Source organism: Numida meleagris, chromosome 11, assembly GCF_002078875.1.
Source record: "Numida meleagris isolate 19003 breed g44 Domestic line chromosome 11, NumMel1.0, whole genome shotgun sequence".
In the NCBI taxonomy this organism is placed as follows: domain Eukaryota; kingdom Metazoa; phylum Chordata; class Aves; order Galliformes; family Numididae; genus Numida; species Numida meleagris.
Window position 1 is genome coordinate 17,013,322 of NC_034419.1, and position 22,920 is coordinate 17,036,241.

Here is a 22,920-nt window from a genome sequence, read left to right on the forward strand (position 1 = left end):
CTCTGGTGGAACTTGCATCACCCTGTGTCCAGAGCAAAGGCTTCTTGATAGTCCTATGTAACACTTCCCTACTCCCCTAAGATCAAGAGGAAACAATCCTTAGCATTTTTCAAATGCTCCTACAGAAACCTGAAGAGATCGGAGATCTTCACCACTATGTTCTTCTGTAGTCACTCTCATCAACAGGAAATACCTGATGTGAAGAGCACATATGTACTCAACATGTCACAGATGGGGTCTTACCCTTACTCAATGGGACAAACTATTTTGAGTTGAATTCTGTATATCAAGGTCCCCAGTACATGGCATGAAAGATGCTGCAATTAGTACATGTATTTGAGAAGCCTCGCCATCCTTCATTGCATAGGATGTGGAAGGAGAAGACTGGAACTCAGCCTAAAGCAGACCCTTCAAGAACAGATTATGGCTCTGATGAGGTATTATTAAAGCAAGAACATAAGGCATAAGCTGCTCTAAGAAAAGCCTTGTGCAAGATTATTTGAAGCCACGGCTACAACGCTCATCTTTCCAAGTCATAAAAAGCAATTTTACTTCTTCAAAGGCTTTAGAAGCCTTTTTTTGACCAACAAGACCATTAAATTCAACTGGCTACAAAAGGAATAAAGGAAGTTTTCAAGGCCCAGTACTAAGGCAAGCTTTCAGGACTTTTTTCATATTCTTATATTAATTGGATCTACATACATTTAACAGCAGGGGAAAGAACACCCTAACAGAACTTTGGCAATCAATGATAAAACCTCGCTGTGATTTTGCTTCTAGAAATAACAGTTTTTAGACAGAAGTGTCCAGAGTTTTTAAAACAGAACTGTTTGTATTTGTAATGATTTATTTTCACGGGTGCCATTTAGTTAGTTCAAATCACTATGCAATACCACTTCCCAAGAAATACAGACATAAATTAATCCGAGTGGGATATGCTCATTACTATCTTACTCAGACTTATTGGACAAGTTGTTGAGTCTTCTGGAAAGAAAGAGTGAGCCAAAAGGGGATGTGAATCCTTATGAATTTAGAATTTGTATGAAATTCTAATTAAAATTGCAGGCAGCTAACTCTCTGCAGTGTTAAGCCCTGGACTGACGCACTTACATTTTTCTGAGAATCAGATGGAAACAGAGATCCTTCCCTCAGCTGACTGCTGACGGGAACCAAGCGGTAAGCAGCAGCACGACACAGGATTTTCAGCCTCTGCTGTTGTTCTTAGGTTTGTATTACATAAAGCAAATCAATTACTAAATTGCGATCTATTACTTTAGAAAAAAAAGATCTGATATACAGTAACAAATCAGCAACTCATTTTTGAAACAAGTTTAGATAGAGTACGCCTATGCCTATCTGTGAGTTCTGTGCCTGAGGCCTACATACAGTTCTCAACCCGCTGTGGTGGAAGAGGCGCCAGGGAGCAGCAGCACACTGCTACCAGACTGTACACAGGACACCGGGTGCTGAGTTAAGGGGATCGAAAGTCTCAGAACCCACACCTACTCTGTGCCGAAGAACTGTGTCCATCTCAGAATGAAAGAGAACTGGTGAAAGTTTCAGGTTTCATCTCACCAGATACATTTAGTACCCTCCATACTGCTTTCGATCAGTTTTTGCATGTTTTATTGACGCTTTTTTAAAATCACTACTATGCCGAAGGTCAGGGAGCTTTCCGGTCTGTCAGGGAAACAGACAGGCATGAGCAGCTAATTATGCATGTTACCCAAACCTATAGACTTGAGATGCTCAGAAAGGAGATGATTTTATGCTAAAATCGCTTAACGGCAGGAAACACGAGGTGGTGGAGCTTTGCTACTACCTTAAGCTGCTTAGCTTCAGATAAGGAGCTTATGCAACTTCCCCAACTCTGAAGTACATTCAGCGATACCAACACAGTTTTCAAGTTACGTTTGGGACAAAGCCTCCTGAGTATTGTTGTTCTGCCCTACAAAGAAAGAAAGGAGGGGAAAAAATATCTATCTCTGTACGTATATACCCGCTAAAACTTAGATCCAGTTTAGTAGAGGAGGCAAGTGCCATATTTGTTTTCCTTGATGTTTCCCTCTTACAAAACTGGTTATCTAAACAGTAACCCCAGTTTCTTGGAGTATAAATGAGATCGTTTTGCAGTTTCAAAGCACAGCATAAGAAGCAACTGCTTTGCAGTCATCTGGAAATGCTTGTAGAAACAACACAAGTATAAAAGTTGCAAGCATTTTAGTCAGAGAATGGACTTCTGATGAACTATTTGGCTTATTTTCAAATGAAAACAATCTCATCAGCCCACAATGGATCCCATCAAAAATATTCTTGGGACAGGACAGGACAATGTCAAAGCCAGCAGTGTTGAAGAACAGACGTGCAGAAGGGCTTCCCAGTGCACAAGTGCTAGTGCCTGATGAAATACAACTCTGCAGCATCTTGGTGCCAGCACATGAACCACAGTTACACGGTACAGAAGAACTTCTTACGAAACAAAGTGCCAAGCAAGAGCCACAACCTTATTTTGTTCTCTAGAGGAGAAGAGGGAAGAAAGCCTTGTCTGTACTTCATGTAACAGCCACAGAAAAAGAGCACAGTTAAGTACTGCTCCTCTTCTGTTTGCATTTTAAGCTTACCAAGGAATAAGGATTCTCAAGTAGACTAAACTACATCATTTAAAGCACTAGAAACACAGCTCTTCACCAGAACTATACAGATCTGTATTTTCTTTAGCAATACAACAGCAAAGACAGTCAACGTGAGATTCAAAGTCCAATAGTTACAACAGTCCTACTGAGAAACTGATGAACTGAAGATCCATAAGCAGATTAAGCTAAACATATAAAAGGAAAACTACAGGGTACACGTGACTCCTTCAATAACTGCATTCAATTCCACAAATCCTTGGCCAATTCTTTGGAAGGTGTCAGCACTTCTTCCCACTACAATTTCAACACAATTTTGTAGAATAACAAAGACATGAGACAAGGAACAGTAATGAGGAACATTGCAGGCCTCAAACGGAGGGGTGGGAAGGAGGGGAAAAGGAAAATAATGAGCTTTTACATTAGCTTTTGTCTCAGAAGTGGCTAAATTAACTCCTGCTTAGTCAGTACTAGGAAATAAGGCAAAATGGTAAGTGTCCAAGCAGGAGGCAGGCATTGCAGCGAGCAGCTGCCACCTGTTGCCTTGCCAGAAGGCAGGAGCCACCAGAGCACACTGCCCTTAGGGCTGGGTTAGCCAACATCCAACCTACCCCTAAAGGAAGAGCTGTCTTCATCAAGAGTTCACAGTCATTGGGTCGCATCCATGCTTTTTTATTATTTTGGTATGAATTATAAAATCTTTAACTATAAAAGCAAAAAAGCAAGTGTTTTCTCTGGTGGAAAACGTTCAGTGTACAAATCGAGGCTATTCATATGCCACTAATGATGCGCACACAAACCTAACAAGTACACAGAACATCTCTATCCAATCGATAAATCTTTATTCAGAGGAGGTGCATGCTGCTTAAAAATGTAAGCTTAAATGCCCAGGCAGATGCTAAGGATGATGCAGCTGGAGACCCCACACGAGGCACGACAAGCCTTAGCAACCAGAGCTCTGCTTTCTCCAGCATTCACCCCTCTGAGGCTTCAGTCACACGGACACTTCTCCAGCATCAGTGCTGGCTCCACCTGCACCTCACAATGAGCAGACACAGGGCTGATGCAGGTCAAATTAACAGCTTATAGAAAAGGTTACTCAATTCTCTGTCTTAGCTGTTTCCTAGCTATACTCCTTGAGTTAAGTCACTTAGGCAACTCCAAATTTTTTACTCGTTAGCCAAAAGAATAAAAAAAAAAAAGCCAAAGAAAACCTTCTCCTACAAGCTTCACATCTGCTTTTTATTCTTCAAAGCAATGATTGCACATAAAAGAAACTTAAAACCTTATGTTTTCTGTATTGCTTAAAAATGTTAAAAACTCCGCAGCTCAGCCTCAGCTCATGAATTCTGCATATTTGTATCTAAAAGTCTCATTTCCATCGTGACCTCTTCCCCATCCCCTTTTTCATATGAAAACATCATCTGCAACCACCTGACCTCAGCAGCTTGCTTCAGAATTAACAGGAGGTAAAAAATAAAAATAAAAATCCTAAAGATAAGATGTGAGAGCTAGGGACTGATGCATAAGAAGTATAGCATATGGCTGATAAACATAAAAGCTCTCTCTGTTGAAGTTGGTTTAGTTTGTCTGTTTCAAATCAGGTTACAGAACAGATAAAAAAAACAAATCAATTCACTTTCCTCAAGCAAAGAATCAAACAAGCACTTCTCCCTTTTAATGCTCTCAGGCTTTAACTCTAAAGGAAAAAAAAAAGAAAAATCCCAGAGGACAGTTAGCAGGGAGCCTCAGCATCTCCGCAGCACAGTCCCTCCATGGCAGGGAAGCCAGGTAATGGGGTGTCTTTCAAGCAGTCTGTCCTAAGCATGGCTAAACAGTCCAAATGATCAACATTTACCAAACCTACACAGCCAATCTGCACGTTTCCAACATTTTTGTGTATTTCAGTACTCAACATTTAAAGGGACTTTAAGAATTTGGTTATTCTTTTAAGCGTTCCATTTGTTCACCACTCGACGCAGATTTCTCCCCATTTCCATTTTCTGCTGCTCAGTCCCACTCAGCAGTTATACCCAAGTTAATACATAGGATCTCATTTTTAAGTAGCAAATGCTATCCTGATCATGCCCCAAACTTACAACAGCAGGCAGTAATGCTGTCCATTCAACATCCAGCCCATTCAACAAGCACATCCTCTTGAAGAGAGGGACTGCAGCAATTTACAAATCACCTCCTTGAAAGATCCCAAACTATGTGACCCATTTGAGGGTTTTCAATGATGCAAACTACAAAGATGTTGGCAACAGAAGAAAAAGCAAGGGACAGCGTTCTTAAGCATGCAGATGGTACTCTGCACAGGTTTTAGGATGGTACTCTGCACAGGTTTTAGGAGAACTTCCATAAAACTTGACCTTTTATCTAACAGTTAATCCACCCATTAACTACCAAGGCAAGTATTTCTGGTCCTAAGTGAGGAACAGCCACAGGGGGGGATCAAGGTAGAAATCCACCTTCTGGCTCAGCTGCTCATTCCCTTTCCACTGCCCTCAGCTGACCAACTTATTCCCAGCAGCCTTTAATGGAACAGCACCAGCTTTCCATTACATCTCAGAAGGACTGACTTTATACCTCTGCTAATCTGACTTACAGAATAGCTAAACAGCTTTTGCTTCCATTAAAGTTTGCAGCGGTATTGCTCAGCAGCATTTACCATTGATTTAAACCATTAAACAGTAGTCCAGTTCACAAGACCCAGAGGTTGGAAAAGACACTTGGAAGAGAAAATCCAATATTTATATTCTCCTCCCGGCCTGACCAGCAGTCCCAGGGAAAGCTTCAATTCCCTGCATCCTGCAGCCTCAGCTTCATTGGAATTGCAGCTACATGAGAACACTTGGAAACCCCAAATAAATTACACCCATTACTCTGTAGGAGTTCTTATGCTAACCAATTTGCATATTCACATGTAATCTCGTAATAAAGAAGAGAGAAAAATTACAGAGTCTATCCTTTCAATGCAGACTATCCAAAGCAGATATTCATTTTCATACATTCATCTTCAGTCAAAAAAACACACTCAATGTATTTAGTCAACATGAGTAAAAATTAGGACAGATGGAAAGGAAAGGGTTGGAGCCAGCACTAATATATAACGAATGCCAACTGATGTACAAAAACATTAGGAGTTTTCCTAAAAAGCCAGATGCAGACCTGAATGGTCCAGAAGCCAGCAGCACTGCTCGAAACCAGCACTTAACAGGCATCTCTCAAAGGCAGCAAGGCTGCTCGCTTGTTTTAACTCCAATCAATCAATGTTGAAATAAATTCCCCTATGATGCAGTACAAATTTTCAATGCAAAGCCTGCCTTTTAATAACTGTAAGGCACTCCATTCTCAAATCCCAAGGTTAAAGAGAACTTAACTGATATCATTAACAATTGCAGCGTATGGACCAGTGAAATGAATGAAGCCCAGATTCATGCGACAGAGAAACTTTTGGGGTTTAACAGTTTCATGCACAGTTCAAGGACAGGTATTTACAATTCAAAAAGGGAACAGTGGCCTACCAACTGTTCAGGTACATACTCCACTGCAGAAGCGCAACAAAACCAAAAAAAAAACAGCACACCCTAACAATGAGAAGACCCATTCCAGCTAAAACTCAGCTCCGCTCTTTACCTACAGTCTCAGTTCCACACAAGCAGATATGTCTTGAGATGCACACCTTGCTCCCAAGCTATGGGCAAGGGGCTCCTTTTGTTCTGGTGCTGAGGGAGGAAGGCTAGAGGTTGTGACAAAGCACAGCACTCACAGCAGCAGCCTCCTTCCCACCCTTGTGCCCTCCGCCTGTCCTTCTCATGAGCACGGCTGGCAGCACCAGAAGAAATGAAGAGCACCAGCTGTTCCTCCAATGCATTTCTGGTTTCTCTGCAACTATCCTTTCATTCGGCATTCCAAAGGACTACATTTGAGAGAAGAAGGGATGGGAAAGAGCAGATGGAGGGACTTTACAGCCACAGCACTACGGGAACAAAGCCCTCAACAACAACACCTAGATGAATGGAAATAATATCACACTGAACCTTCTAATGAAGCTGTTTTAAGAAAGCTGCTGTTCTGCTAGGTGGGAAATAAAAGAAAACGGTGTAATACAATTTAACTGCTTTATAGCAAGAGGAAGTATGCTCACTGGAACCCACAAGATCCCACCTGCCTGCAGCAGGGCAGTGTCACGGGGCCCACGGCTGACCAGTACATCCAGGGAGAAACACGTGGTCAGAGCAACAGCCAGCAGGAGCTGTGGAGAAGGCTGACTTAACACAGAGCTCTTCAGTAACTGTGGAAACACTAGGGGAAAAAAAAAAAAAATCCCACCTTCAAACCCTCAGTGCTTTGATAACATGCAATAATTATCTGTATAATCATCATCCCACACTACTCATACCATTACACTTATAAATCATGCTGTTTTAAAATAGTGTATCAATTGCAGCGATTATTTGAAACTACTTAAATATACCCTCTGGTCTTACTGTAAGAAACGATTCAAATTTCCTGCAACAAAAAGTTGACTGCAGACAGAAAAGTCAGTGGAATAACCTTAAAGATTACGTATATTTTAACTCAAAACATTTCAGAAGATGCTAATACACAAAAAAAGATCTTTTTGCCCAGCTTTTGTGTAACTGAAAACAGTCTGCAACGTCCAGATTTGAAATTCTGAACGTACACAGAAAGGGTCTTCTGCTAATCTTAATAATGGAAGGGAAAGACTCCGAGCGTGCGCACACAAATGCGAGAATATGCTAATAGCTCTTGATCACTTCCAGCTCGCCTGCTAGGCTTCTATAGCACCTCTGTTAATACAGTTTTAAGAGCAGATTTCAGAGCGGTCGCTATCCAGAAGCGCGTTCCAGGAGCACAGCACACTTCCATGGGAGAGCTGCAGGTGGTCAGGCACTGACCTAGCAGAATCCCATGCTTTACAAATTACCCTAGTAAAAGATACATGCATGCACAGCCTTTTCTTTTTATTATCATTTACAATCTACATCAACACGTTTGGCTGACACGTTAAATAACCCAGGATGCAGCAGAGAGCTCTCCTCCCAGTCATTTGCACATATGCTGACCTGCACTGTACTTCTAACAATAAAAGACAAAAAAAAAAAGGTTACTATTTAAATGAAGAGAACAGTTATTGTAGGAAGTGCTGGCATTTTCTAGATCACAAGCTTCGGACTCCCTCTAAGTTTTTCCCTTTTGGGTTGTTAGAGCAGTATGGTTAGGTTAGGCTAGTTGGACTTGATCTTGAAGGTCCTTTCCAACCCGAGCAATTCTAAGTGGCTGGGTAGCAAAGACAAGATCCTGTTCCCATAGATATACAAGCAGCCCATTTGGCCAATTTAACTGAAAGGATCAGTGGGGAAAAAGGCACATCTAGATGACTGCAAACACCTTACTTAAGCCAGGATGAAATTCAAATATTTGGTTAGATTCAGTAATTCCGGCTTCTGTATGAACCACAGCAGTCTGATAACCCAGTTTTTACATGTAAAATATCTCCGCAATATTACACCATTAAAGCAGTTTCTTTCATCTCACGTTGTACTCTGAATTCCAAGAGAAGCTGATTTTAACAAATGGAGAGTCTTCAGAAGCAGAGATGCATGATTTTTCTGTAAATGAACTGTGAACATCAGTATGCTTGTAAGCTAAACTACATTTATCATTCACTGACCTGCTCTGGATTGGATTAGACTGGATTGCTCCTTATGTAGTCAAGCAGTGCAAAAGGCTGAAAATGATTGTTCTGACCTCAGCACGAGCAAGAGGGACACTGGCCATGCCTTACATTAAGTCAGGCTGTGGAAAAATAGTTGATTTTCCCCACCAATTTACTCCAAATACATGTCTATAGCTACAAATAGCTGTAATTTATTATATTTTAAATTTCATAAAAGACCCAAGCATGTTGAGTGGCAGTACTGCTTGGAATTGTCAAGGCCTATTGAACTGAAACATGCTCCCCGAATTGCAAACGTGGCACTGAGATTTCAGCAGAGCTAGAGGAAAATAAATTTATATGGAGATACAGGTTAGTACTCTAAAGACAAGAACAGGGAGAAAAGTTGTTTTAATAGAAACTACGTGTTTCCCCTCAAACTACAGAGATCCTCACGCCCTCCCTTGGCCCATCACAACAGCTCACCCATGGTGCACGTTCGCAGTACAACCGCCTCAGGGAGGAGCCCTCCATTTTGTTCTTACTCAGCACCCTGCATACGGCCAATCGAAGAGCACCTCCCAGCCAAGCCTGCTCGTTTTCTTTCCCTTCTCTTCTCTGAAGCTCTTGCTCAGAACCCAAATACCATCCACTCTCACAAGATAAGTTTCTCCAGAGAGCACAAACAGGTTTCAGACAGGACGTGGGTCAGCGCTGAGCAGCAACAACCGCTGCATCGCTCAGCTGGAAACGAAGCTCTGCCAGCTAATTATTCTTTACATTGATCCACTTATTTATTCTTCAAGAGACCATTACTTAAAAGTGATAGCTAGGAAAAAAACGCATCAGCTATGCAAGATGAAAGCTCTCACTGATTTTGAAGAATAATATTTTACTTCAATATATTAAAAAGTGCTTCTTCAAGAGTGCAAAATCAACGGCTGTTCCAAATGAAGCCACTGCTATATATACATTATGAGCTCAATTTTAACCAATCTTATCTCAGACAACATTTCAACAAGCACATTTTAACTTGACTCTAAGACCAACCATCCGCATTTCTCCACCAGCAGCCACCAGCACCTCTCTTTCTTCATTCAGCCAAGAACAAGACTAAGAACCTGGAAGAATTTCAGAACTTCTGCCACTTCCCTTCAGTCTGTATTAGGACCTCTTCTCTTCGTATTATGCAACACATTGAAATCCACAGACAGCAAATTTTAGTTGGCTGCAGTCAAGTATTTCTTCCTCACTGCTTTTCTTACCCAAACCCTTCTAGGACACCTGCTGCAAAGGCCATCCAATGCCACCACCAGCTTGGGGCCGATTTTCATCCGTGTCAATGGACACGAGAGAGACGTGGCTGTCTGAGCACCAAATCTAGATCTTTAAACGGGAATATATCGCACTCCGTGCAGTCCTGCAGCCTCCCTCTAATCCCTTCCAATGTTCAGACACATGACAAGGCATCACCAATGATTCATTAAATTCCTCCTCCAGTGCATTCTCCTACAGCACATGCTACAAAATCTGGATACTCAAACCTGCATCGAGAAGTGGGGCTGTGACTCTGAACAGCTTCACTAAATCAAAGGTGAAGACGTTAGCATTAGAGAAGACTGCAGCTCTATCAAGTTCGTGTTCCTGCATTTTAATTGTTTTTAATTGGCAGAATCACTGACTGATCTGTCCCTGTTTTGGCTGCAAAAGGCTGCCTCTGACGGAATTGTAAGCTGTAGATCTGCAAACAAGAGCTGGAAGAGGACTTCCTGCCACTGCAGGTGTTTCACTAAAGACAAGAGCCACAGCGGAACCACTCACAGCACGAGCACCAAAGCAAGTCTTCTGCTCCTTCATTTCCAGGGGTTGAGTGTGCCACGGAAACCACCTTGAAGAACAAAAAGAGTACATTTCCGAACTTCTTTAAAGAAAAGTTGCTTTCAGAGTACCTTGACATTTAATCCATCTTGGCACCATCCATGTACAACGTGAGTTTAAGCAATGCATTCATCACAACAGACTCCTGAAGAAGCCATCCTGTACAGACACCTGTAATTTTAGTAGCGCTCAGCTTGAATGCATTCATGTTTGCATCTTACATGACTGTAATCTCATGGTCACTAATTTCTAAACATGAACCAGAAAATAACATATTTGTTATCAGAACGAGACAGACTCAGGTGCCAAAGTCAGCACCAACAAGGTTAAAAATTAAAATACACAAAAAGAAACTCAACAGATGAACAGACAAACCATTTTTCCCCAATTTCCAGTAAACCTTGTAATTAATTCACCCAAAGCCTTTTCCATACCCAAGAAGCACACTCAGCACCAGCTGCAGCCATTCCTCAGCTCTAATGATTCCCCCTCTTTCTCAGTAGGCTTTCTGGCTCCTCACCGATAACAGCAACACGCAATGTTTTTCATTGGTTCAAAATAGTCTAAAATCGTGCGTGTGGATAGCACCTAAAATGTAACCATCAACTACAATGATACACAACTACAGGCTCGTGGCACTTGTAGAATCAGTTTCGACCACAAAGAAAAAAAAAAAACCTAAAAATCAAACCAAACTGTGGGAGCTTCCCATGACAGTACTACCACCAGAACACACAAAAAAAAACAGCGAGCTCTGCTCCAAGAAAACAAACGTTCCACTTGCACAAATGTTTTTCAGCGTTTGTTAGGGGGACAAACCCTCGCAGAAGCATGACAGGAGGCAGCCACGCCGTATATTGACGCTGCCCATGCCTTCACGACTCGTGCTCCACCAACACCCAGAACGAGGTGCTCTGCGGGCCCGCAGCCCCCAGGTGCGGGTGTGCAGCCCCGGGACCGCACGGCCACGCACCGCTCGCCCACAGCCACTGCTGCTGCGGGAGCAGGGCCAGAGACACGGGGCCGTCGTCCCACGTCACTGACCCGGCAGCACGCAGGTGCACGGGGCAGCCCCTCCCCAGCGCTCAGCTCAGGAGCAGGCGGCGGTGCCGTCCTGCAGCCCTCTGTACCCAGCGAGCTCCGCTGCTGCTCGCTGCGATGCCCTCGGCTCAGCCCAGCTTGTTCCCAGCGTAAGGCAGCGCTAGGACCGAGAACGCGGAGAAGCAGAAACCCCACCGAGCCCGCAGGTGACTGATGAGCAGGGGAGTTGCACGAGGGCCCGCAGAGCTTGCAGCACAACGCACCTTCAAACTGCAGTCCTGACATCAGATCAGCAGCGCTCCGCTGAGAGCCACACACGTTTACTGCACCATTTTCCCTGAAATCCCCTCACAAACGCCATAGCTTACCCTGGAAAGTCTCTTGCCAACTTGCTAGGAATAACCCCGCAAAGGGCTGCGACGCTTACAGCCAGCTCAGCGTTTCCTCTCTTCGTTTCAGTGTTTTGTTCGCAACTTCCCACAGATGTTTTTAAAGCAACGAGCGGATCCCTGGGCGAACCCGGCATACAGCTCCAGCGAGTTCAAGCTCCTCGTGCAAAACGCATCAGTCAATAGTTTAAAGAGTTTGCTTCTCCCGGCCCCGTGATATTTCCTCCCGCGTCAAACAAGCACTCGGAGCTAAGACCGGTACGACACGCACCCATCAGCAGCAATACCATTAGCACGGCAATCCCGAGCAAGCAGCCCGCACCCGAGGCTTGGGCTGCCTCGCTTCCCATCCGAAACGGGCTGACGGCTCTCGGATTCGGCTTAATCAGAGCCGGGCACCGCGCTGAGCAGCAGCAAGGTCACCCCGCGCTGCCCGGCGCCCCAAAGCCCCGAGCCACGCGGAAAGCTCCCGCGGAGCAGCGGGCGGCGGCACGAGGAGCAGCGCGGAGCCCCGTGCTGCTGCTGCTGCAAGGACGGGCGCGGAGCTCCGCGTGCAGCCTCCCTGAGCCCGCTGGAAAAGTTCCGGGCAGAATTCAGCGGGAACCGAGCGGTCCTCCGCGATGCAAAAGCAAAGGGAGGCTGCCGGCTTCCCCACCGATGCCAGAGAGGAGGAGAAGCAGCGCGCGCACTCTCGCTGAATTTCAGATAGTTATCGGCAAAAGCAAAGCCGGAGAGCTGCGAAGTCGGAGAGCGCAGCCCTGGGAGCAGAACCGCTCCGGGCTCCGAACTTCGGGCGGCGCTCGGGAAGAGCCGGGGGCATCTCCGAAATAAAACGTGCGAGAACGCAGCGAGCCGCGCGGGAGGAGACGTACCGTGCTGGGAAGGGCGACCCGGGGCACGAACCGAGCGCCCGCACCGCCGCTTCTCCCTTCCTCGTCCGTAAACGCAGCCAATAACCCCCGGAGCCGAGCGCGGAGCCTCCGCCGAGAGCCGTACAACCGCAGCCGGGTCCCCGCCGCCGGGCTGAGCCAACGAGGCGCCCCGCCGCCCCCCGCGGCCGCCGGACCAACTCGCTCGTGCCGAGCCGCCCACCCGCTCCCCCCCCGCAGCCCGAACGCGGAGCCACGCACCCGCCGAGCGGCCCCGCCGTAATCCTGCGGCTCCCGCAGCGCCCAACGCTTCTTCTGGAGCGGGGAGCGCCGAGCTCCAGGCGCGGGGCGGGGCGGGCTCGGCGCGAGCTGCCCGCCCACACGCGCTGCTGCCGCCGTGCCCGGGGCCGCCAGGCGGGCAGGGCCCTGGGGAGCGGCGGCTGCGGGAGGGGCGGCGCGAGGCGGCGGGGAGCAGCGGGGCAAGGCCGGGCCGTGGGGCGGCGCGGTGCCGAGCTTCAATCAAAACTTGGTCCGATTTCTGGGCTGGAAGCACCAAGAGGTTCACGTCGGTCTCCGCGCAGGAGCCGGGTGGACGTTTTTGTTGAGCCTGGCTCCAGGTGAGCGCGCTATTGGAGATGCGCGGCTGCAGCGAAGCTGAGCAGAACTCCTGTGAGCCCCTTACACCAGCCAGCAATGTTTCCCAAAAGCCCGTTACCTTCCAGGATCCCCATGCAGGGCCATGCACAGCACGGCAAGACGCGCGCTGCCTCTGTTTCCCCTTATTTTCTATTTCGTGGTGAAATATTGGAAGGTGTCAACTGGTGGCATCACTTCTGGGATCCCACGCCCTGAGGAGACCATCGTTACCTTTCTGTGAACGTCTACCTCTGTAATTAAGGGCTGCCCGGCCCTGAAATGCAGTCAATTCTGTAATGAAATGTGGCACCGCTCTGAGAAAGGGATGTCGAAAAAATAAATTATCTCTGAAAAACTATGAGATGTTTCTAATTGGCAGAGCGCAATCACATAGGACTCATAGAGGTGATGGAATAACTGTGCTGTAACAAGCTCCCGTTCATGAGCTGAGCACTGAGATGCAGACTAACATGGTTCAGCTCAGCTTTGGCACAGAGCAGGAGCTTGGTCTGTTTCTACCGGTCAGCTGAGGGCCTAGAGCATGGAAACTCCATCCTATGGATTAAAACCCACCTTGGGCTTTTGCCTAGAATTGCCTTTTTTTAAGTAGTACTATGCAAAGCCTCAGCACAGGACAAGGGCCAAGCTCTGGCTTTACAGCGGACCCAAGCACAGGTGCACGATGGCAGCTGTGAACGCCTCTGCAGTGCCTGGGTCCACCAGGAGCAAAGCCCGAGGTGCTGTGGGCAGCTCTGCACACCTGGCACTCTCACATTCATTACACCTGGCTCTTTCGGGCTTGTGAGAGCTGGCAGGGTCACAGACCTATGGCATGGCTCTCAGCTTGGAAATATTAGCGTCAGCTGTGCCAGACCAGCACAGGATTTTTATGCCACTATTTTTATGCTTGACCAACCATAGTAGTCAAAATGGTGAGGATGCATTTTGCAGCTTGCCTTCCCCAGTGCCCGCTGCCCTTGTCTGCCTCCCACACAGCCCCACCTTTTGACTGCCTCTGCCAGCTAATACATTTTTCAGTTTCAGTAATTATTTAAATGAAGGACTTCAAATCCCTATCACAGGTAGCAAGTTACTCCATATAAAAGATGCAGGTTTTTTCAAGTTTGCCAGACAAGCACTTTATGAGATTGTGAGGTCAAAGAACTGCCCAACCATTGGGAAGATGAGTTAAAAAGAAAATAGAGCACTCTTCCCCTCACTTATTTTGTAGTATTTAGAAATAGTCACTTAGCAAGTATTTTTTTCCTGCATTGTTCACTTCAGGAAACACTGCAAACTTACAGTATTACCATATACTTAGTTAGGATAATCAATTTTCAGACAGAAAACTCTGGGGCTAGATGGCACATTTTCCACACTGTACCTGATACCACGATGCCCTTCTGCCATCCAAATCTCCTGGATGCTACTCTAATACACACGTTCAATAATAATTTAATTAAATGTCTCACGTTACTTCCAGCCTAATGACTTTTTCATTCCCACCTGTCATTCAAACATCACTGTCAACATGTCACAGGAATTACATGAGAAGGACAGCAATGCTTCTGCTGTAGTGTTGTCTAATTAACGCTTCCTAAGGATTAACATGGGAAAAAAAAAAGAAAACTTTAATTTATGAGTGTGGCATGGGTATAAGCAGATAAATGAATATGATATTTAAGGAAATCAGCTAAGAAACTTGCCAGTTAATAATCAATAATGTGGTTGGAAGCCTCAAATGAACCACCTCCATCCTGGTGTCAGCTGGCACCAACGACAGCCATCAGCAGAGCACCTGCTCCGCTGATTGCAGCCCTCACGCAGCTCTGCCAACTGCCATAGTTGCTACGTCTGCTTTCACGTAATGCTTTCCACCTTGTTCATGTGTTTTCAGCACATGGGTTGCCCATAGAACTGTTCTCTGCACTGCTGTTGTCTGCTGTCTGCTTTGACAGCCCTTGTTTTTTCCAGGTTTTAGATGGGAATTTAGCCACCAGTAACAAGTAGGCTCAGATCCACCAGAATTTCCTCCAGGAAACAAATCCATCATAGCTTGTCTCCTAGACACCTTCACTTGCAAAAACTCTCTTATCCACCGGCAAAAGTACCAACTAAGTCACCTCAACTTAAACCGAATTGTTTTGCAAAAGACTTCTAGGGTCAGGATAGGATACGTAGTCAACAGGCCATTGCTCTGCCCTTAATCACCACTGACTGTTTCTTTGGAAGCAGACCAATCAGTTCCTTGAGTCTGAAACAGCCACCAGACAACAGAATTTTAAAAATTAAATGAGCAGTTGTAAACATAGTTTTCTGTCTTCCTGAGTATAAGGGTTTTTATAGCCTTCATTTTCCAACCACGCTTTCAGGCACAGTGATGTCAATGATCAAAATAGATGGACAAAATACGTGATGCTTTGGATGCAGTTAAAGGTACATAAAAAAAAAATCTACTTTTTTTCCAGTAGTACTCACAGAACCTCTTATTTTAAAAATGTCTAACACATATCCAATCATTCCAATTTTTAATCAATGTTCCTCTTTCTAAGCCAACACTGATATCCACTTTCCTGAAGGTCTTGCTCTGCAGGGACAACTAACAGATTTTGCATTTCTTCAAGGCCAACGTCAGTTTTAGCAGCTAGGTGGTATTTTGGATCTGTACATCACAAGATAATCTAACAGTTCCTGGAGCCCAGGAACTCCCTGCTGTGGCGGTGTCAGGCCGTCAGCTGCATTCCCTCCCGTCCTTGCTCCACGCTCCCTTCAGCGTTAGTGTGACACTGACACCAGTGTCGGACACACTCCCCACACCCATCTGAATTTTACCACTGTTTTGTGTAACTCTCCACAGGTCTGGGAGGCATCAGGAGGAGCATTTTTAGAAGCATCCCGCAACAGTCTAGCCCAATTTCAGTGAAGTCAGTGGTAACACTTATTTTGGCATCAAATGCAATTGATTGAATCACCAGTATCTTAAAAATTTCATTTCACTGTCTCCATGAGCTCCTGTTCGTGCTAATAAACGGAGAGTGCAAATGGAGTTTGGAGCAGCAGGGGGAAGGAGTGGGAGGGGGAGGCTAATGAGAGGCCCTGTCTGTATTAAGGAAATTAATTATGTGACTGGATTAAATGGCAGCACTGAAAGCCTCACTTTGCCCTGACACTGGCTATATGCATTAAAGGTTTACGTTGGTGATAACCACAGCGGTGTTACTATATGGATGCAAATTTCCTTAATGCAGGCAGAACCTCGATCAGACCACAGTGACTAATACAAAACTGATAAAAGAAAGTGAATTATGTGTTATCATACTAGAGAGCACGATACAGAAAGAAAATGATAACAGGAAGGTTAAGTGCCCAGTGAGTGCAAACTGATATACAATATCTTGAAATCACAGAGAGAGAAAATTAAAATGGTGAAATGATTTTACATATTGGTAGATGGAGGCATGAAAGCAATCTGTGAATTATGGGAGAGCGAGCAGGGTGAGAGCATGATATTTGCAGGCATTTTCCTGGTAGAAATGAATAAGTGATTGAAGGCCAATTCCAATAAACAGGTAATTTAGTTTTGTTTTTGTTTCAGATTTGTGTCACTGAAATATTTGTTTATTAATAGATGCTCATTTTAATAGCATTAGAGTAATCCAAACATCTGCAGCTACTAGGCATTAAAACACAATTACTTCCCTATATATCAAGTTATTTTCACAGAACTTCCGCCTGATTTTGTGACATCCATTAAAATGCGATGGATCTGTTCTTATCATTATGTATAAACCAGCAACCTTGAGCTCAAATGTTAAGCAGAAACAAGCCTGATGCCTGGAGGCTCGACTGGCAACTCAGTGGAAGGCAAAGACGTTTTAAGGCTGTCCTGAAAGCTAAATGACAGACTGATGACTTTCCTAATCAAACAGAATTAAATGCAAAATTATATTCCCACAACCCCTGCCATCCTTTGTTCAAACAAACTGCCTCACGCACTGCTCAGCAGTTTACTAAATATAGAACGTTTCCTAAATCTGATGTTTTAATATTACCAAGAATGCAGTGCACTTCACTGGAGAAGTCAGGTATATTTGTTCACAACGTCCCAAGGAGCTCTCCTGGCACGAGGGCTCTCACAGGATGGGAAACCACTCCAATCTCATGCTGGGAGATGAACACCCAGCGCTTAAATGCATCCAAAGTACCACTCTGAGTTTACTGTTAAGGGCTGGACGACAGAAACCAAAGCACAGACAGCCATTGCCAGTAAAGATGTGGTTAGTAAATTTTTGAGCAGTGAAGAAATACCCCTTAAAAGCATTCTGAAATGTGATCATGCTGGAGGAGTGGAGGAAGCAGTCAGCTACTCCCTCCCTTCTTAGCATGACAATGATTTTTCATTATGCTCAACAGAAGTTACAAGAACACATATTTTTATTTCTGCAACGCATGATATTTATTTCCCAATGCAGTGCTGAATGTTAGTCACCTTCAAAGCTTTCAGTTCTAGCTGGGAAATTCAAGGCAGTCATTACAACACCCAAATACAAGGAATTATCTTCATTATATCACCCATCAGCTACTTATGTAGCATCCTCCGTGCAAGCATGGAGCTGTGCTCCAGCAATGTAGTTCTGTATGTAGATCTTAACATTGGAAAAGACAGATGATTTTAAACATGATGAAGTAGGTTCGGGTTTTAGTATCGTGCAGTCTCACTCATGAGTTTACTCAGGCATCCCAAACATGCCTGAAGAAAAATAAGAGTAAGTGCACTTAAACTTTGTCAGCAGGATCAGATGCAGGCAGATAAAACCATGAATGTAAATAATGCCGACTATGAAAAAACAAAAGGAAAAACAGCATACCTGAACAATAAGCTAGATGAAAAGCGTTCCAAGAACTTGAATCTGGTGAAGTATTTCAGCCAGTATTTACCTCTGTCTCTATGAAAACGTATGCTTTAGTTCCTGTCTTGCTTTCCTAAATCAAGCACTAATAATTTTGAGATCTATAAATACCCTGATGGGAAGACTCTGCATCTGTAATGAATACAAATGGCTCCGTGCAAGTGCACTTTGAACAGGAACAATAAGGAAAACAGTATTATTAATGACCTCCAACCAAAATGTCATTGCATCTCAACATGAGGGCAGTTGCAGACTTTACATACCGAAACCAATTTTTAAAAGATCCTTAGAAAATTCTGTAATAAAAAGGAAGAGCCTGAGCGCATTCAGATGCTCATCTTGTTGTCTAGCAGGCCCAAATGGGTTATGGAGATTGTACTGGAAATACCTAAGGAATGCATTGCCATCCAACTCCAAATAATAAAATCAGACTCTTTAATTAGCATTTGTGCACACCTATTCTAAAATTACCGACATTTTTCACATAGGTAATGGATACAGCTACAATGTCCAACAAATGCGGTTTCCAATTCACTTTGTATTTAATCACGCGAAGTCGCCGTGTTTGCACTGTGTCACTGCACTGATAAAATGCTTTCCAGGAGAGAAGAGGTCCCCAGACAGCTGTTTCTCCTTGTTTTCAATTGGAAAGTCATTGAGGTTCTCCCTTGTAGAGACACCCCACATGAAGACTGAGAGGGATTTGGAGATGTTGGAGCACATCCTTATTAAGTATGCGACTGCTAACTCCAACTTATTCTGCTGCTCAATTTAGTTACACGGAATATTGCGAGAGGAACTGCAGGCACGAGGAGATCTGCTCCTCAGCTGCAGCACTTCGGCAGAAGCGAGCAACGAGACAAAAAGCATCAGTTTTAAATTATGAAGGGAAAAGGTTCACAAAATCGAAAATTACGTTGGAGAGTTTGCACAGTCCCTGCTAAGGCTGTAGCTGCTTCCTAGCACAGGCATTACTCTCCATCTATACATTCTTCTTATTATCCCTTCTGAGCTGACTGTGGAGCCATGGCTCTCTGGCTCAGCTCCTGGCACCTTGCACCACGCACAGCAGCTGGGCCAGCACCGCCCCAGCACAGCTTGGTGGGCTCTTGGTACTGCAAGCTCTGCCCATCCTTCCCATGACCTCATCACTAACAGGCATTCGAGCCACAGCTGCCCATGCTCCTTAAGGACTTTGTCAGAGCTTTTCTTTGTTTTGTTTTTGACACCAACGCGGTGGTTGGATAGCAGATCGCATCCCTAACTTCTGGGTTGGAATAAATCCTACATGAGCTTTCCCAGTCACTGAAATATTGCACGTAGATATCTTCAAGAATTTACAGACACTGGGCAGAAAGGAGAAGAAAGTAAGTTACGGTTCTGTCTGAATTTTGTTAAACTTTGTCCTACTGGATACTCTTACTGTTAATTAATTGTTCCTTTACAATTTTAGGTAAGCCACTAATCTATTGAATTGTGGATTTTTCAATGCCTTTCCAAAAATAAGCTCTGGGCTGAGACCATCGTGAGATATGCATAAAATGCACAACTGTTCTTTTTGTCATTTTTAAGCCCATGGTTTTTCCGCCTCTCTCTCTCCATGGATGTCAGATAGAATAATACAACCAAAAATTACCCCAAGAATTGATTTGCTATTGCAGAGGTGTTGGTTGTTTTTTTTTTTTAAAATAAAGTTTGCTAAATTTTACATATAAAATCGGAACACACAAATCCCAAGCCTTCTAGTTCTTAGGATTTACAAGCAGCTCATTCATGCTTGGTGATTTTACAGTAAGACTGTACTACAATCAGTGCGCTGCTGTCACTTCATCCTTCCTTCCCTTCATTGCTTTCTGCCAGCAAACTATGGAAAAAAACCCAGAGTCTTGCACTTCTGGGACACAGCATCATTTAAATAACCTTCTCTGCTGTTAGAAGTTTCTGATAACGCAGAAAAAACTCCCCTAAATGTTTGTTACTGGAAACAGATGTGTACTCTATTGTTTTTTTATTTAATTTTTTAAATTGCTTTCAGCATAGCACACAGCAAATGAAGTGCATGTGATTTAAGCAGTTGTGCCCTCTACTGGCAGAATGGAAGCAATGAAAAATGCGAAATCCCTCCTTCCCAGGCGCATCCGAACCGAGTACCAAAAGCAGCTGTTTTCTTCTGTTGGTTTGGCTCGAGTTACCTTTGAAGACTGTGTTCTTTTCAATATGAAACAACAGCAGATTAATTTCTCACAGAATTTTAAATTAAAAAAAGACCATTTACACTGATAAGGCCATACAAAATGGCCTTGCCATAGATGAAGACGCTGGCATGGATGGTATGCCAGCAGAGTTAAGAATAACTAACGTAATGACAATTTTAAAGAGCTCTGCAGTCAGCTAGGGAGCAGGAGAACAAAGCTGTACGACAAAGTCCTTTGCAAAGTTCATAGAAACTTTAGAGCATTCAGCTATTTAAAAGAAAGTCTGTAGGAGTTGATGCACAATGTGTAATAGAACATAGAATTTCATACAATGCAGGAGAATTGGGACCTCGCCCTCTGCTGAAATGTTTCTAACCAATCCTTCACCTCCCATGAAAAAGAAAGCTTATAATTTTCTGTCCTATCCCCCACTATTGAAGTTGTCAACTGGCATTAGAGTTGAATAACAAAGAAACAAAAACATACTCTTTGATAAGAGACTTGCATACTGCAACTTCCCAGCGTGGGCAGGATTAGTCACGGATGCTAATTGAAATACTAATTGACATATTTATACCATCATATAAAATCCATTCAATACAGTGGCAACAACATTCTTATCTAAAACAGCTGTAACATCCACGTGGAAGACAGCAGCGGCCTGAAAGTCCGCTCCACAATTTTCTTTGAGCCTAGTGGGAAAACACATCATTTCAGCTTCCTTGTGTTTCGCCTTCCGTAAGATGCGGTAGCTACAGACTACAGATTAAATGGATATCAGACTACGCTGATCAGAGAGGAAGGAAAATAATTACCTTCCAGAAAACTTAATAATCAGCAGATGAAGAGGCCAACGTATTCTTGCCCCTTGTTTTGGCTCCAACATTGTCCCTCTCTAGTAGAAAGGGAGTTTATTTACCAGCAGAAGCAAAATCATTAATCATAGAATTAAGTTCTAATGTACCCTGTAACTGGCTTTATTCGTAAATAACTGAATCTGGAAATGAAGTGGGTACAAATAGCATGGGGTTTTGGGAATCTCGGTCCACTATTAAGTGCTCTGTTACCAGAGAAAACTGTGCCACCAAAATGAGCTGTAATCATACACTGAAGCGGAGGGTAGGCTCTCGTGCTTACAGCATAGTTCTCTCTACTGACTCATCTGCAGAGAACTGTGTTATAATAGAAGTAAATACTACTGTGTCAGACATGGGTATTGCATTGAATTGCTACGCATTCCAAATGGATTTAGCTTTATTTCTGTCCTGGACAAAGAAAAAATCCCTTAATTTTCCAGGATAAAGACTATTTAAAAATCTACTATAAATCTTTGCTGAATTAGTGAAAAATATATTATTTTTTAAACGTATCACATGATTTTGTCAAAGACAAAAAGCATTTCTATTGCCATGAAGTTCAACTATGCTGAAAAGAAAGATGCAGCAGTATGGGTGGGTAAAGGCACTGGGAATGGCCCAGAGAAGAAAACAGGAGGACCAGGCAAAGGGAAGCAATCAGAGAAGCAGATGAAAGGGACTTGAAATGCAGGGGGGAGGAGAAAAAGCAACCTTGTGTTCTGCATGAAACCACAAGGAAAATTGAATACGGGTTTTAAAAAAAGAAAAAAAAACAGTTAAATGGTTACAGGAGGCAGAGAAAACCATTGGGAATGTGCACTTAAAAACGCAGCAAGCCTACATTCAGCAATGGTGGAAAAGAGGAAAGGTGAGGAGGGATGCTTGCTCAAATGCCACAAAGAATTGGGTGCTGCCAAGTCTAATGTGCCCATGCAGCCTGGCAGCCATCTCCCAGGTGCACACATGAATGCTGCAGCAATGAACACATTAAACTCAAGAAAAACACTTGTTCTTAGACTCTGAGAACTAGGGCCCGTCACTGCTCAGGGTGCTTCCAAACACAACCAGGCCTGACAGCAACACCAGCCTGCCCTGGCACCAGGGAAGTGCGACCTATTGCAGCATGGGTCTCTGTCACACTGAGGAGACCAAGAGGCAATACCAGGATGTGACCCAAAGGAGACCAAGAGGCAATGCCAGGACACTGTCAGTGTGACCTTCTCTACGCACAAGCCCAGGAGCCCCAGACAATCCCCATCTGCAGGAAGCTCTCCCAGGCAATTTCTCTCCTCGCTCTTGGAATGAATTGCATGGGACAGTGAGGATCTAGCAGACTCCAACTTGTTAATTGGTTACAATCACTAGGTGATAATCCCGGGACTGTAGACACTTTGATTACATGTGGGAGCCAACTAGAGTCTCATACATATTCACACTTCCCCAGCCCTGCCCAGCTCACACCCAGCCCCCTCAGCCCTCTTGGAGGCGTTTCCTTTCACATTTCACTGAAATCACACCCCTCCTGTGGCAGTAGTTCACGGGATGGCAATACAGAAAAAGCACATATAAGAAGGAAGTGCTAAACCAGCCCAGCTAACCTCCCCTCGTGCCATAATACATAGAGAGACTGTGCTGGATCCTTCCTCTGCGGTCATAGAATCATAGAATTAGCAAGGTTGGGAAAGACCTACAAGATCATCCAGTCCAACCATCCACCTACCACCAATAACCCCACTAAACCATGTCTCTCAACACCATATCTAAACATTTCTTGAACACCTCCAGGGACGGTGACTCAACCACCACCCTGGGCAGCCAATTCCAGTGCC

General features: G+C 44.3%; 1 protein-coding gene across 3 annotated transcripts in view; it reads right to left on the reverse strand.

The window, feature by feature from the left end:
• The window catches only part of LOC110404825 (contactin-3-like), a 129,188-nt gene that overhangs the window by 83,321 nt on the left and 22,947 nt on the right, over nt 1-22,920 (reverse strand). Inside the window, exon 1 of one of the 3 annotated variants that reach the window (XM_021409552.1) lies at nt 12,755-12,873. The exons of 1 other annotated variant lie outside the window; for it this stretch is intronic. The gene's annotated coding sequence lies outside the window, so the exon portion shown is untranslated. One more of the 3 variants, XM_021409551.1, reaches the window with a different exon arrangement.